The sequence below is a fragment of the Euprymna scolopes genome, chromosome 11 (genome assembly GCF_053919585.1).
Source record: "Euprymna scolopes isolate OS-2025 chromosome 11, ASM5391958v1, whole genome shotgun sequence".
In the NCBI taxonomy this organism is placed as follows: domain Eukaryota; kingdom Metazoa; phylum Mollusca; class Cephalopoda; order Sepiida; family Sepiolidae; genus Euprymna; species Euprymna scolopes.
Genome location: NC_136492.1, coordinates 56,581,694 through 56,597,148, shown reverse-complemented (window position 1 = coordinate 56,597,148; position 15,455 = coordinate 56,581,694). Strand labels below are relative to the sequence as shown.

General features: G+C 32.8%; 1 pseudogene; it reads left to right on the top strand.

The window, feature by feature from the left end:
• Positions 1-8,957: 8,957 nt before the first annotated feature.
• On the top strand, positions 8,958-9,074 carry LOC145288507 (5S ribosomal RNA; annotated as a pseudogene).
• The last annotated feature ends 6,381 nt before the right edge of the window (positions 9,075-15,455 follow it).

Sequence of the window (15,455 nt, the reverse complement as noted above, 5' to 3'; positions counted from 1 at the left end):
CATGAGCGGTGTTTCTGGCAAAGGAGGGGGGGAATTGCTGCTTTGTGGGTTAGAATTTATCTATCTAATATTTATTAATCGTTACTTTTTTACGCTAAAGTAGTTTCTTTTTGGCTTTTTACATCAAGTGGCTTCATACCCTGTCTGGAGCGATTTCCATAAAAAATATTTCGTTGGTTTCTTTAAATAGTCAATGACGTAATAAATCTACCCTTTAGTCGCACTTTATGCCGCACTTTATAAAAACTGAATGTGTAATCTTTTAATTCTTTTGTAAGCGCAAACTAATAAAAATTGTTTTATTTGAAACTACGATGTCGTCTGTTGATTAACTGTTGGAATCAGATCAACTATCTATTCCGGCCTACAGCAACTTCAATTATAATGAAAACCAATAAACCACATTATAAAATCGTGACCCTGGCATGATTCGAACACGGAATCTTTTGGTCTGGAATATAACTCGTAAGCTAGGTCAAAATAATCACGGTGGCTTGTATCTCTTACCATTTCTACGTTATGTAACAAATATGATTGGTGTGTAACAATTAGTAATTATAAAAAGGAAAACATTATGAGAAAGCTTGAAGCGGTCTTGTAGAGGTTTCTGACTTCGGTGTGAGCGAAGACATGTAGAAAGAAAGCTCGATTTCAACTGGATTAAAATCACTGCTGCCAAAAATGAAGAGTCATTAAGACCAACGCAGTTTAGAAACACTTCACTGCTTCTCAAGTAAGCATATTGTTGACACTGTAGATTCAAGTGGTCTACACGTATTCAAGTAGTCTACACGTATAAAGATGCAATAACAAGGAATTAAGCTGCTTGAATGGATTATTTTTGTTAAAAAAAATAGGTTAATTATTTACCAATGGGTCTCGGATTTCCATCCTGGGTGCTCTATATCCATTGCCTTGTAACAGATTGTGATCATCCAAGTAGATACTAAATTCTTTATTGTCAGCTATTTAAATCGATATTCATGTCGGTTAGGTGTGACACCAGGCCGGGCTTGATGCATGGTTAAGGATTACTGAACGTAAGAAGACCAAGAAACTCATGGCCATGCACAATGCACTAGACACAAATGACGATGTTCACCGACTTTAATTGAAAAGGAAGGACGGAGGGAGAGGACTGGTTTTGTATAGAAGAACTAGAAAAATTCACAATGCAGAACGCTGAAAAAATAACTACTGCATCGACAGGCACTGAAAAATCAACAAAGCAGAAAAAAGAGAGACAAAGGATAAGGAGAAAAGAAAAGTGGGAAGAAAAACAACTACATGAAAGATTCCCAAGAATGACAAAAAATGGGAAAAACGAAAACATTTGGACATGGATGTGAAAAGGACATGTAAACCGAGAAACTGACTCCCTAATAACTGCAGCACAAGATAATTCGATAAGAATCAACCACACCAAAGGAAAGATCGATAAAATATAAGAAAACAGCAAATGCAGACTTTGTGGACAAAGAGATGAAACTATAAACCATATTGTACGCGAATGCAGAAACTGACCCAAAAGGAATACAAGAACAGGCACGAATAAGTGGAAAGAGCAGTACACTGGGCATTATGCAAACAAATGCGTCTCGAAAGCACAGATAAATGATACAAGTATACGCCGGAAACAGTACTTAAAAATGAGAATCACAAAATCCTATGGGACATGAACATAAAAACCTATAAACTGATCCAAGCAAGAAAACCGAATGTCGTAATGATTAACAAGAAATATAAGTCCTGTCAAATCGTAGACTTTGCTGTTTCAGCTGACCACAGGGTGAATATCAAAGAAAAGAGGAAACGGAACAACTACACAGAGCTAGTCAGATAGCTGAAAGGGATATGGAAGATGAAGAAGATCAAAATAATACCTATAATAGTAGGAGCACTAGGAACAATTCCGAAAAGCTTTGAAAAAAGAATGGAAAGAATTGGAATCAGAGGAATGGCTGGAAAGATACAACGAATAACAATAATGAAAACAGCTGAAATAAAAAATAAAAACTTTGAATGCGGAGGTACAGGTCAGACAAACTGCTACAGAGGCAAAACATGAAGAAGTCTTACATGGAACCAAGAACATTGAAGCTGCATAGCTATAAGTTTCTATCCCCTCCCCACCCTTTGTCATTGCCCCCCCCCAAAAAAAGGAGTCATGCCAAATAGTCGAGAAGGGTCAAGAAGGATGGAAAGACCGAGAAAAAAGCGCTGACCAGACGTCTGCTGGACAATTGCTAAGAGAACTGGGATCATGAGGAGGCTAATTGCTACTTAAATTGCAGTGGAGACCAATGGCCTCTGCCAGCGAGAAATCAGTGGTAAGCGGCTGTTGCGATAACGCAAATTCATATGCAAATGTTATCGAAAGAGGTGGAGAGTACTGAAAACCTGGGGAGACTTGTTGTCACTCAGCTTCCAAGGAACATCATAGGTTGTTTACAAGAAGAGATATTTGATGACCTGTGTGAAAGTTCCTTAACAGCTGATAATAATAATAATAATAATAATAATAATAATAACAATAATAATAACAAATATATATGTATATAAATGTATATATATATATATATATATATATATATATATATATATATATATATCACATAGAAAAATGCGAGCATAAAAGGTAATATGGTTAAAATTAAACTTAGAAAAAAGAAAAAGGACTACTTGTTAAAACTGGAAAAGAAAAAGACAAAATATTCTAGTAAAAAATATAATAAATTTATAACTATTGAAGCATTAAGAATTTTTATATAATGTTAAATTGAACTTTTAAAAATTCTTCATGCTGCAATATTTTAAGTTGTAAATTTCTTATATTTTTTATTAGAATATCTTGTCTTTTTCTTTTATAGTTTTACTTTTCTTAAGTTTAATCTTGTCATATTATTATTTGATATTACCATATTACTTTTCATCCTCGCATTTTTCTATATAATCCATGATTTTACCAGGCTTTGCTTGGACATAATATTTTCTTTTTTGTGTTCAATATCATACGCATTGTCAAAATTTATAAAAAAAATTATTACCAACTTCTTAAATTGATTAAATAAAAAAAAATCAAATAAGAAAATGTAAATAAACAGAAAGAAGGAACAAAAAAGAGAGAAACTGAATTAACGGGCGACGTCGTAAGCGAAAGGTTATCAGCCCTAGCACGGCAAAGAGCATTACTTTTGTTAACTCCCTCGATTTAACCCAAATAAGATGGCATGCGAGTGACGTTCCCGCTATGATTTATAAAGGTGTCGACGACGAAAAAGTTGCTATAGTGGGCTAATCAGAAGAAACCGTCTCTCACGTTCCTTACTTATTCTGAAGACTTTTGAACATCGGTAATTTCAGTATAACTTTTGTTTTAATGAACGAAAATTGAAAATTTTATTTCAAAATATAGTTGAGAAAGTGACCTATGAAGTATAAAAATTGTTTGAATGATGTATAATTCAAACACTACGGTTTTTTAATTATATATATATATATATATATATATATATATATATATATATATATATATATATCCTAGTCACGTGGTAATTTGTTACAAGTTAAGTGGGCAAATTTTTATTTTTTTCATATATTAAACAGATTTATATATACAAACACATATATATAGATGTTTAATAATGAATATATGTGTTTGTATATATAAATCTGTTTAATATATATATATATATATATATATATATATATATATATATATATATATATATATATATATACAGAAAGAGGCAGAAAGAGAGATAAAGGGAGAAATGTGTCAAAAGGCAATGAAAGTTTGCCCCTTTGTGCATGGCTTCGAACTGAACTGGAACTGTTAAAATATAACGCTGTTTTACAATAAATATACCTGCCATTAAAGAGATCTCTTTCAATCAACTTTAATCTCATCTCCATTGGCAAGTTTGTTGTCAATAGCCCGGATTATTGAGTGTCAGGGTGTATAGGAAGTTTTAAACGCCTGAAGATTATCAGCTAGTGATGATGACAACAACTTGGGAGTTATAATAGACTGAGAAAACCAGAATAACAGGCAAATAAACAAGCGGTGAAAACCCTAATAAAATGCAGCTAATAAAAATAGCAACAGATGATGTTTAAATGAGTTGAACACTTCTATGATAACAAAATACGGAATTGTTTAAACAAGCGGACGTCATTGTGACCAACTTCTGCTGTGGCTGGAAAACAAACTATTACTCATCTTCTCCTTTGTATCATTAGTGATGTTCAATACTAAATTGATTAAATAATGTGTTGTTTTTTTTTATCTTTTTAAAATATTGATATCTTTTTAATATTAAATAATGATCGATTTTACTGTGATGGTTTCCAAGCCAAGGAAGCCACAAAAGCTTAATGAAATAGATAAGCGATTGATGCCTACAGTTGTTGATGTTGACTGTCGTAAACCTACCACACTTTTCAATCCCAATTTTATCATATCAAAATGTCAGTAAATAAATACAATATGGTTGCTATTTAAAAGTATCTTCAACTAGGGTACACTCTGCGTCGAATTATGCTTCGCCAGCGTTCGCATTAACTATTTCTCAAGACTTATTACTAAAATATTCATGTAAAATTATATAATAATGTTAATAAATTTTTTTTCATTTAGAAATCGTTATTATTTCTAAACACTCGATGTTGGAATTTATGAAATAGTGGAAAATTTCTTTTTGAATTAATTTCATACAGTTGGGTAAGTCTGGGGTGCTTGTCGCACTTGACTTTGCTTTTTCGCTTTCCTCCCCAACTTAAAATGTCTTTTTATTCTATAAAAATAAATAGCTCGTGTTTTATTTGTCTATCATTTTTCCTTCAGATACATTTATTTAAATAGTACAGATAATGTATGCCTGCAAATTTTCTCGTTGATCCTTTCGAGTTTCCTAATAAGTGGCCAGATTTCATTCTGAAATTGGTTGACCTTTTTGCCACACTAATGGTTACCTTAGTACGTTAGGTTCCTTTATGGTATTTGATATCGTGTAAAGATCATAAGTTCTTATATGTTTTAGTGAATGGTTTAACATGAACCGTTAAGTTTAATTGTAGCATTAATAAAGTATTAGTGAAAAAGCATTTTTAGAACGTTTTCACTTGCCTTTTTTTTTTTAGTTTTTATATGTAGGGCTTCTAATATCTATATTGAGTTTGTTAATTCCATATTTTAATCCCGTTATCTATTTACAAAGATAAGCAGAAACAATTTCGTGTGGATAAAATGTTTTGTGAAAGAAAAAATAATTATATGGTATATAGCATTTTTCTTAAATAATTGTCGCTAAATAGGCTAAATAATCTCAACATATCTTCTTGTTGATCGCTTTCTAGATGTTTTAATAATGTTACAGTTTCAGGCTGGCAGATGAACTTGTCGTATTAGTTAGGTACCCTAGTATTTCATGTTCTCTCTGGAACCATCTTGAAAGTTTAGGTAACAAGTAAAGAACATAGGTTCTTATCTGTTTTAGTGGTGATTTTAGCGAGAAACGTTGAGATGATTGTAGTATTAATATAGTATTACTATTGAAAACATTTTAGAACGTTTTCACATGCTTTCTTAGTTTTTATATGTATGGCTTCTAATATCTAGTTTTGTTTTGTTAATTTTATATTATAATGCAGGTGCGTTATCTTTCTTTTTAGGAATTGAGAAATGATTAAAATATACTTCCCATCAACCCCTACAGAAAACAAAAACATATTTACTATAGTAAATTTAAAACATCTAAACTTATCAAAACTTCCATCCCTCTATCTATTGAGTTTTGATTAAATAAAAAAAAACATTATACATCATATTATATTTTTATATTTGTTTCGCATTTGCTTTAAAATTGCGTATTTTATATTTGTACCACAATTCAATGCATTTTTTTAATCGTCAAATATTGTTTTTTCCATTTATCTTTGCTAGATGCTTTAATCTTCAATTTTGGTGTGCGACAAAGCAATAAACTTGTTATAATGGTTGTGTATGCTAATATAAAGCTCGTTCCAAAAGTAAAGATTCCTATGGTTTAACTTAAAAAGCTGAATAACTACAAAGACGGGAGTGGTACGATTAAAACGAGCGACATCTTGTGCCCCAGAATTTATTTTTCTATATAGTCACCACCATTCTCAATATATTTTTTGTTAGGAATTCAATCAATGCATCTCTGTTTCTGGTGCACGTCTATGACAGATTTGCTTTCTAAGATTCTCGAACTGTCAATATCTGCAACAAAGAGACGACACTTTCAAGCTATAGAAAGCATAAGTTAAGTCACAATAATAATGCAATTCGCAATCTAACCTAATCCAGTAGGGTAATATAAAAAGAAATAGAAGGTAATTCTTTTGGAACGCCTCTTGAATTTGTTCTTCACATGCCATCTTCAGTAGGCTGAGCATCAGTAAAGAAGATCAGTTTTCATATGTTTGAGTAACGGTTTTTGGCGGGAACCGTTAAGATGAATTGCATCAAAGTCATTTCAGGTAAATTTTACGCTTTCGAAATGAATTTGGTAATTGTTGTCGTTTTAGTTTTTGTATTACAGCATCTAATATTTGTAGTCTTTGCATTACAGCATCTAATATTTGTAGTTTTTATATTACAGCATCTAATATTTGTAGTTTTTGTATTACAGCATCTAATAATTGTAGTTTTTGTATTACAGCACCTAATATTTGTAGTTTTTGTATTACAGCATCTAATATTTGTAGTTTTTGTATTACAGCATCTAATATTTGTAGTTTTTTTTATTGCAGCACCTAATATTTGTAGTTTTTGTATTACATAATCTAATAATTGTAGTTTTTGTATTACATCATCTAATATTTGTAGTTTTTGTATTACAGCATCTAATATTTGTAGTTTTTGTATTACATCATCTAATATTTGTAGTTTTTGTATTACAGCATCTAATATTTGTAGTTTTTGTATTACAGCATCTAATATTTGAAGTTTTTGTATTACATCATCTAATATTTGTAGTTTTTGTATTACAGCATCTAATATTTGTAGTTTTTGTATTACAGCATCTAATATTTGTAGTTTTTGTATTACATCATCTAATATTTGTAGTTTTTGCATTACAGCATCTAATATTTGTAGTTTTTGTATTACAGCATCTAATATTTGTAGTTTTTGTATTACAGCATCTAATATTTGTAGTTTTTGTATTACAGCATCTAATATTTGAAGTTTTTGTATTACAGCATCTAATATTTGTAGTTTTTGTATTACAGCATCTAATATTTGTAGTTTTTGCATTACAACATCTAATATTTGTAGTTTTTGTATTACAGCATCTAATATTTGTAGTTTTTGTATTACAGCATCTAATATTTGTAGTTTTTGTATTACAGCATCTAATATTTGTAGTTTTTGTATTACAGCATCTAATATTTGTAGTTTTTGTATTACAGCATCTAATATTTGTAGTTTTTGCATTACAGCATCTAATATTTGTAGTTTTTGTATTACAGCATCTAATATTTGTAGTTTTTGTATTACATCATCTAATATTTGTAGTTTTTGCATTACAGCATCTAATATTTGTAGTTTTTGCATTACAGCATCTAATATTTTTAGTTTTTGTATTACAGCATCTAATATTTGTAGTTTTTGTATTACAGCATCTAATATTTGAAGTTTTTGTATTACAGCATCTAATATTTGTAGTTTTTGTATTACAGCATCTAATATTTGTAGTCTTTGCATTACAGCATCTAATATTTGTAGTTTTTTGTATTACAGCATCTAATATTTGTAGTTTTTGCATTACAGCATCTAATATTTGTAGTTTTTGTATTACAGCATCTAATATTTGTAGTTTTTGTATTACAGCATCTAATATTTGTAGTTTTTGTATTACAGCATCTAATATTTGAAGTTTTTGTATTACAGCATCTAATATTTGTAGTTTTTGCATTACAGCATCTAATATTTGTAGTTTTTGCATTACAGCATCTAATATTTGTAGTTTTTGTTTGTTTTTCATGTTATATAATTGTTTTATTTCTACCAGTTGAGAAGAGGCAGGAATATTTAGTCTGCCTATTGAGATTGTGTCAGATAGTTGCAAGTTACGACGTCTCGCTAGTACAAACCTGTTGATACGTCTTACGATACACGTATCGTATACTAGTGCAACAGTGCAGCACTTAAAACTAAACATATCTTTCCCCTTCTCAATTTCTACAAATGATCGCAGATAATGCAGCTGTATTATAATATAAAAATACAGGCCCTAGCATGGGTTCATGTATAGAGACATATTTGGATCCTTATCATAAAGACAAGAGGTTACACCCCTAAATATTTTGAAGCAATCAAAAACATACTGTCGGTTGAAAGCTTAAAATGATCGTAATTTGCTAAATTTTAAAATCTGTATATTGTTATGCCATTAGGGCTAAACGTAACCTTGGCTTACCGAATACTGTCAGATCACCACAGTTAAGCAACGTTATTCCTGATCATACGTAGATGGGTGTCTATTTAAGTATACAAAAAATTACTCCCGATTAGTGTATTTTCTATGATGTATTTTCATTTCAAATAAGACATATTGCTACTGAAATGTAAGCGTCCACAGTGATAAGGGGTCAGATTTATATGGGGAAACCTGTTCGGGAAGTTGGGCATCAAAATTCTTATTCACGTTGCATTTAAATTTCTGTATGCCAGTACAGTCGAGAAAATAGAGGGGTAGGAAGAGAATTTCAAAGACGAGCAATTCGATACGGAAAATAAATGGCGTCGTAGGAATCATCTTTTCAATTTTTAAAACAAACTTTAGTAAACAACGACCGAAAATATTATTTGTTCAAAATATGATATATATATATATATATATATATATATATATATATATATATATATATATATATATATATATATATATATATATATATATATATATATATATATATATATATATACATACGGCATAATCGCGTTGACACACCGGTTCTCGTCCGATCACCGAAGTAAAGCAACGTTGAGCCTGGCTAGTACCAGATGGGTGACCATTTAGGAATTGCAAGCGCTGTATGTGCTTTCCGCTTATCTCGGCATTGTTTCCAGTCGCCCTGAACCTCCACTTGCCACTGGTATTCAACAATGTCGACTCAGGAGAGGTGTGGTTGGGTTTGCGCAACTCTTGCCACAAAAGAATTCACGCGCAGGCACTCTTACAGTTGGTATTCATAGTCTTTCAAGACTGAAGGAAACCACACACACACACACACATATATATATATATATATATATATATATATATCCTGCCTGTCTAGCCGCACTGATGAGCTGTGAAACAGCACTGCATGTGGGTGACTGTATATATATATATATATATATATATATATAGTACGTTTTGAAAATATAGTAGCCTCTAGAATCTTCACGATGATGAAACGCGGAAAATTCTTTGTAGCTTAATTGACATATATATTTTCTAAACTTACTATCTTGTTCTACTTACGTATTGCGCACTGTCGAAGTAAATACTAAAATACTTATATAAAATTGTATGTAGATACATAAAATACTACTTGTTGTGAGACCGAAACTTACATGAGCTCTTCCATTACCATATTACGACGTGAAATAATACTCTCAGACGGGGAGTATCACAATACCTTAGAATCAGAAGGAGTACTAGTAGTGCGCAGCGCATGAGACACCATCGGTTAGTAAGCCCCGCTTACACTTTATCTTATATTTGTAACCTTTTGTTCATCTATCTTTCTGGCACCTAATCCGTGTTCCGTGTTTTCCTTTCGTGGTCCAAAAATTTGGGTCCACATCACTACTACTATTAATAATGTGTGTGTGTGTGTGTGTGTGTGTGTTAAACGAAGAAAATACTTCCGTTTTTAATCTGAATGGCAATAATTAGAGAGAGTGGCAGAGGATTTCGGATTGTCACAATAACTGAAAAAAAAATTTTTTTTTAATAATAATACGAAGATGAAATGGTGAGACGTGTTTAACAATAACTGTATTTATATAGTGTGGGATGTACGAGAGATGCTGTACATGTGTTTGAATAAATGAATTAGAGAGTTTGTTGCATGTGTTTGGTTTCTACTAATTGCTACGAGCTAAGAGAGATTATGTCTGATATATTGGTGCGAGTAAAGAATTGATACAATAGGGAGTGTCGATGGAATATGTAAAAATATATATCCTCTAAGAACGCATGGTCACATTTTCTCAAAGCGACTACATCAGAACTACATCTTTTACTTTTGAATTTCACGTGTCAGAGAGAGAGAGAGAGAGAGAGAGAGAGAGAGTTACATAGCTGACGTCGAACGACTCAGAGCGATTTAAAAGTAATTTCGTAATTATCCCATATACAAGGTGTTAGAGATAAATTTGATAATGTTTTGATTTTTTTTTTTTTCAGAATGATTTGAATTATTTAATAGCGATAAAAAAGAAACGAGTAACTGCTGCTGATTGGCGGATTTGAGAGCTGGACGTCATGAAAGACTGGAAAGCAGCAAAATTTTGGAAGATGTAGCCTGCTTCATGAAAACAAGGACATCTTAGCAGTAAATCAGTACTCCATCATCATCATCATCATCACGGGCTCCTTGCCCGGACCAATGTGACTCTTCCTCTCCAGAGTTTCCTGTTGTCCATCAGTTGCCTCAGATCTTCAGGTTCACAGTTGGCGTCGTGTGCTATTTGTTGGATGTACGTGGATCTAGGTCGTCCTCTGCTTGCGCGTCCGTGTCGTGGAGTCCATAACAATACATCACTCACCAATTCATGCTTGCTCCTCAGGCAATGACCGGCAAATCGTGGGCGTCTTTCTCTGATGGTATTAAATATGGCAGGTAGATTGCCATAAAGTTGCTGCTTCGTGGGATGATTTTGCCAAGATATATTTAATATTGTTCTTAGCATACGGGTGTATGTGCCGTCTAGTTTTCTTTCCAATCTTTTGGTGAGTGTCCAGGTTGTAGCATCGTAAACAAGGACAGACTCTACCACTGCCCTGAAGAAAAGGCAGTTCTTCAGGGCAGGAAAAAAAACTGAAAAGGCAGTACGCCATGATTGACATTGAAGACCGTGAGATGTTAGCGAGAGAATTGCGGCGGAGACCTGGAAGCATCGACTTATAGGAAGTATCATAGGTGGCGCTTTGACTGGATCCCAAGTGTTTGTATAACAACTTTACCAGTTTCAACTTCTGGAATTCAGCTCACCTGATTGAAACTACATGGACTATCATGCGTGGAACACAGCTGAAAAAAATACGAAATCTACCGCCCATAATATAAAGAACGAGCTGATTGACAGGATCTAATTGGTATTCGGGCATCTTCCGAATGAATCGTGAGGACTGCAGACTTCAGGTTCATATTCCGCCCGGATACAATTGTGGCGGCTTATGTCGGTTTCTTCGGCTAATCTGTGTTTGGCAAATTTTTTTTTAAGAGGCACTTTGCACTTTTTATTATAAACAAATGCCGCTGAACTGCTTTTTAATTGACTAAAACATTGTTGTTTTCAAGTCTAATGTACACAAATTTGCGTTGAGCTGTCCTCTTATACAATCGGATTCAGCCACCACCATTACCTATTATCAATTTGTTGCCTCATCGCCTACCTAACACTCATTAACACTTATCCTCGAGTGGTCTTTGGGCCTTGATACGTTATGGCTTTTATAATTTATCTGTGCCTGAAAGTAAACGAAAATCTCATGAGAAAACTTATTTCCTAAAACTGATCATATGTGAAACACAATACCGTGGGGCTGCTTCCCGGCTGACTAACATAGTCGTTTTAAAGTCCAATATAAACAAGTTCCCGTGTAGCCGCCCTCTTAAATAATCGATTTCTACACCCATTTCCACCATTACTAATCATCATGGCGTTGTCTCACCTGGGACTTATTAACCCTTGTTCTCAAATGGCCTATGAGCCTTGATAAGCACTGACTCCCTAATAAAAAAAATGTGTAATCTTTTCTTTCCATAAAGTCTCAAATTTGTTTCAAGCACTCTGTACTTCTGTTAGATATAGTACTACTTCTCATGCTAGGACTTATTTATTCAGAGAAGCGCCACCATGCTACAGACCTAATTTAGACATCGGTTCACAGTAGACCTCTTCCGTTTTTTTATTATTTTTTTTTTTTTTTTTTTTTTATATATAACTTCAGGGAGTGAGCCAAGCACTCTTTTCTTCGCTCAGCAAACCCAGTGTGAATTTGGTTTAGTCGGTGCTTACTCGACCATGAAACAGATAGTATATGTTTTCATGTTGCAATAGCACGTAGAGCCAACCTGACAACAATAGATTATTTACAAGGCTATAATATCGGAACGCCCAGTGAGAATTGAACTCGCTTCACTATTGCTTTACACAAAACATATAAGGTCATATAATACCCAGATTATAAGTTTGTGATTTGGTCCGATGCTTACGATCCAGTATCTAGTAATTTACATAACGATTATTCTAAAGTATTTAAGGTATAGGTGTGGAGATTTGAGACGTTAAACATCCTTGTTTCGCTGTATCACAGCTTTTCAGTGTGGCTAGACAGACAGGTGTTTCAAGCTGAGATTAAAATGTGACTGTCAATATTTTTAGAGTTGGGGCTTCTATCCTCTGCGCCATCGTCACAACTGAAATGTTCCTGTTTTATAAACAATGTAAACTGCCGTAGAGTGCTCTATTCGTTTCTCGAAGAGTGTTGCATTATCGCTGAATATAATTGAGATGATAATCTAGAGTAATAAATTCAAATCTCACTTCCCTCTCTTTATCTCCCCTCTCTCTCTCTCTCTCTCTTTCTCTCTCTCTCTCTCTCTCTCTGTTATATACGGCACAAAAAAGGGGTATGTTATATTATGGGGCTCTAAAATGGAGCCTGTTGTGTAACGTGTGCATGAATATGAATACGTTCTATAACGACGTACATGTTGAATAGTTGGGTTTTATATTTTATCTGTATATTCATGTACATGTAAATGCGTGCATATATATACGTCGTATCATTTAGTTGATCGTCTAGTGTGTATATTTTAACATTTATGCAACAGTTCTAACAGGAAACGATTGACGTGGACGTATCAAAACAGTTGTAGATAAACAGTTCTTTTTAACAGATGTAAATAACACAACACATACCTGAATATTATTTACCAACATTTATTTTCATTATTTCAGCTGGTATCTTTAAAGATTACAACGTTTTTACATCTTGGCTGCCTGAGATGACGCCGCTCCCTGCGTCATGGAGAGACCAGCTCCCCCTTTTGAGTCGTCCGTTCTTTCTGATGTCCAGATAATGACTGACTAGAACCTCCCCATCTCATTACGTGCCTCAGATCAACAGCTGATGTAACCTCAATCTAGTTACTTGTTTATGCAAACCAAAATCATGTTTACATCTATTTTCTATTTTCGCATTCCTTTTGTAGCAGTATTATTATTCGAGCTGTCAATCACTTTTTCCCAATCTGATTGCTTATTCTTTTCATCTTAATAATCGATCCAGTGACCCGCCGTCCTGGAATCAATTATTATTATTATTATTATTATTATTATTATTATTATTATTATTATTATTATTAATAATAATAATAATAATAATAATAATAATAATAATAATAATAATAATAATGTTTTGACCCTTGGCCATGTTTGCCACAGTTAATACATATACTACGCTATGATCACAGCCAAAGGGTCACAACATTACACCTCTCTCTCTCTCTCTCTCTCTCTCTCTCTCTCTCTCTCTTTATCTATCTATTCTATCTATCTATTTGTCTATCTGTCTCTATCTTCCTTGTAGCTAGCAGTGATGATGATACATCACGTCATATAGAACGGATTCTTTCATATTTATTGTGTCACTTTGATTAGATGCAAGTAAATCAACAAATAAACAAAAATAATGCACGATGATGTTACAAACAATAAAACAACTAAACCACATTTGTCCTGAATCGGATCCAAAACATTTTTTTTTTTCGAGGAGTAAAGTGCAGTATTTTTTCCATCCTCGCTCGATGGAGAAGACAGTTTGTTTTATATCGAATTACTAAACAAGTCAGCCATTTAAAAGAAATAATAAAAATGATATTAAGAAACAACAATGTCTTTACACAAATTATTTACTGGTAAAATTAAATCCACCACATTGTGCGTTTATTTCATTAAAAAAAATATATATATACGCTATTTTGCTTAATTAAAAAAAAATATATATACGCTATTTTGCTTAATTGCTTCGTAAAATAGAAACCCTATTTTAACAAAAATATTTACAAATAATAAGCTTATTAAGTTATACTCACTGCCGTGTGTTTCCGGTTTTTTGTTTCTTTGTTTTTTTGTTTGTATTCCGTTTTTTTTTTTTTTGTCCCTTATTTCGTTCCTGATATTTTCCTTCAATTCTTACAGAGTTTGGGTTTTTTTAACATAGACTCTTTCTTTAAGGTATCCCTATAAGAAAAAGTCGGGGCTAGTTAAGTCTGGGGAACGTGGTGGCCATTTGACATTGCCATAGCGAGAAATAATATTGTCGCTAAAGCATTGCCTGAGTTGCTCAATGGTGTCCCTCGTCGTATGTGCCGTTGTTCAATGCTATACTTATCCACGATTAACTTCCAAAATATTATCTGTAAAATATCTGAAAAAGAGAAGAAAAAATAATCAATGGTAAAATGACAACGATTTTCAACACTTCAGTGACTTTTGGGCATATGTGGGTACAATACAATAATCAACAGAGAATTGGCCCTATAATAATAAATATGAAATTTACATGAGTTAAAATATAATATTAAAGTATATTTTACGACCAAGCAATACTGGGCGGTGTTTTAGTATATATTTATACATACATACATGATGATATATGATGATTGCAACGTCTTATCAGAGGAGTGCCACTCCCTCAGGTACTGAAAGTCCATGAGCCGAAAATGACTTTAGTCCTGCCGGCAAAATTCACACGCACAAGCAGACATAACACTGACGACGGTCACTGGTATATATACATATATATACATGCACGTATGCATACATATATACACATGCATACACATACACACATACAAGTAACCCTCATATATGCACACATACATACACATTACATATATGCATACATAGACATACTTATACATACATAAACATACACAAGACGGTCATTGGCATGCATACATATATATATATATATATATATATATATATATATATAAACGCAAATATACATATCTACACATACACACATACATATATGTAAACATACACACATATATACATACACCATGAATAATACACATACATACGTATACAGACACACATGCATATATACAGATATACATACATACACATATACAAATACATACACACATATACATACATATATCCATACGTACACATATGCACATACATATAT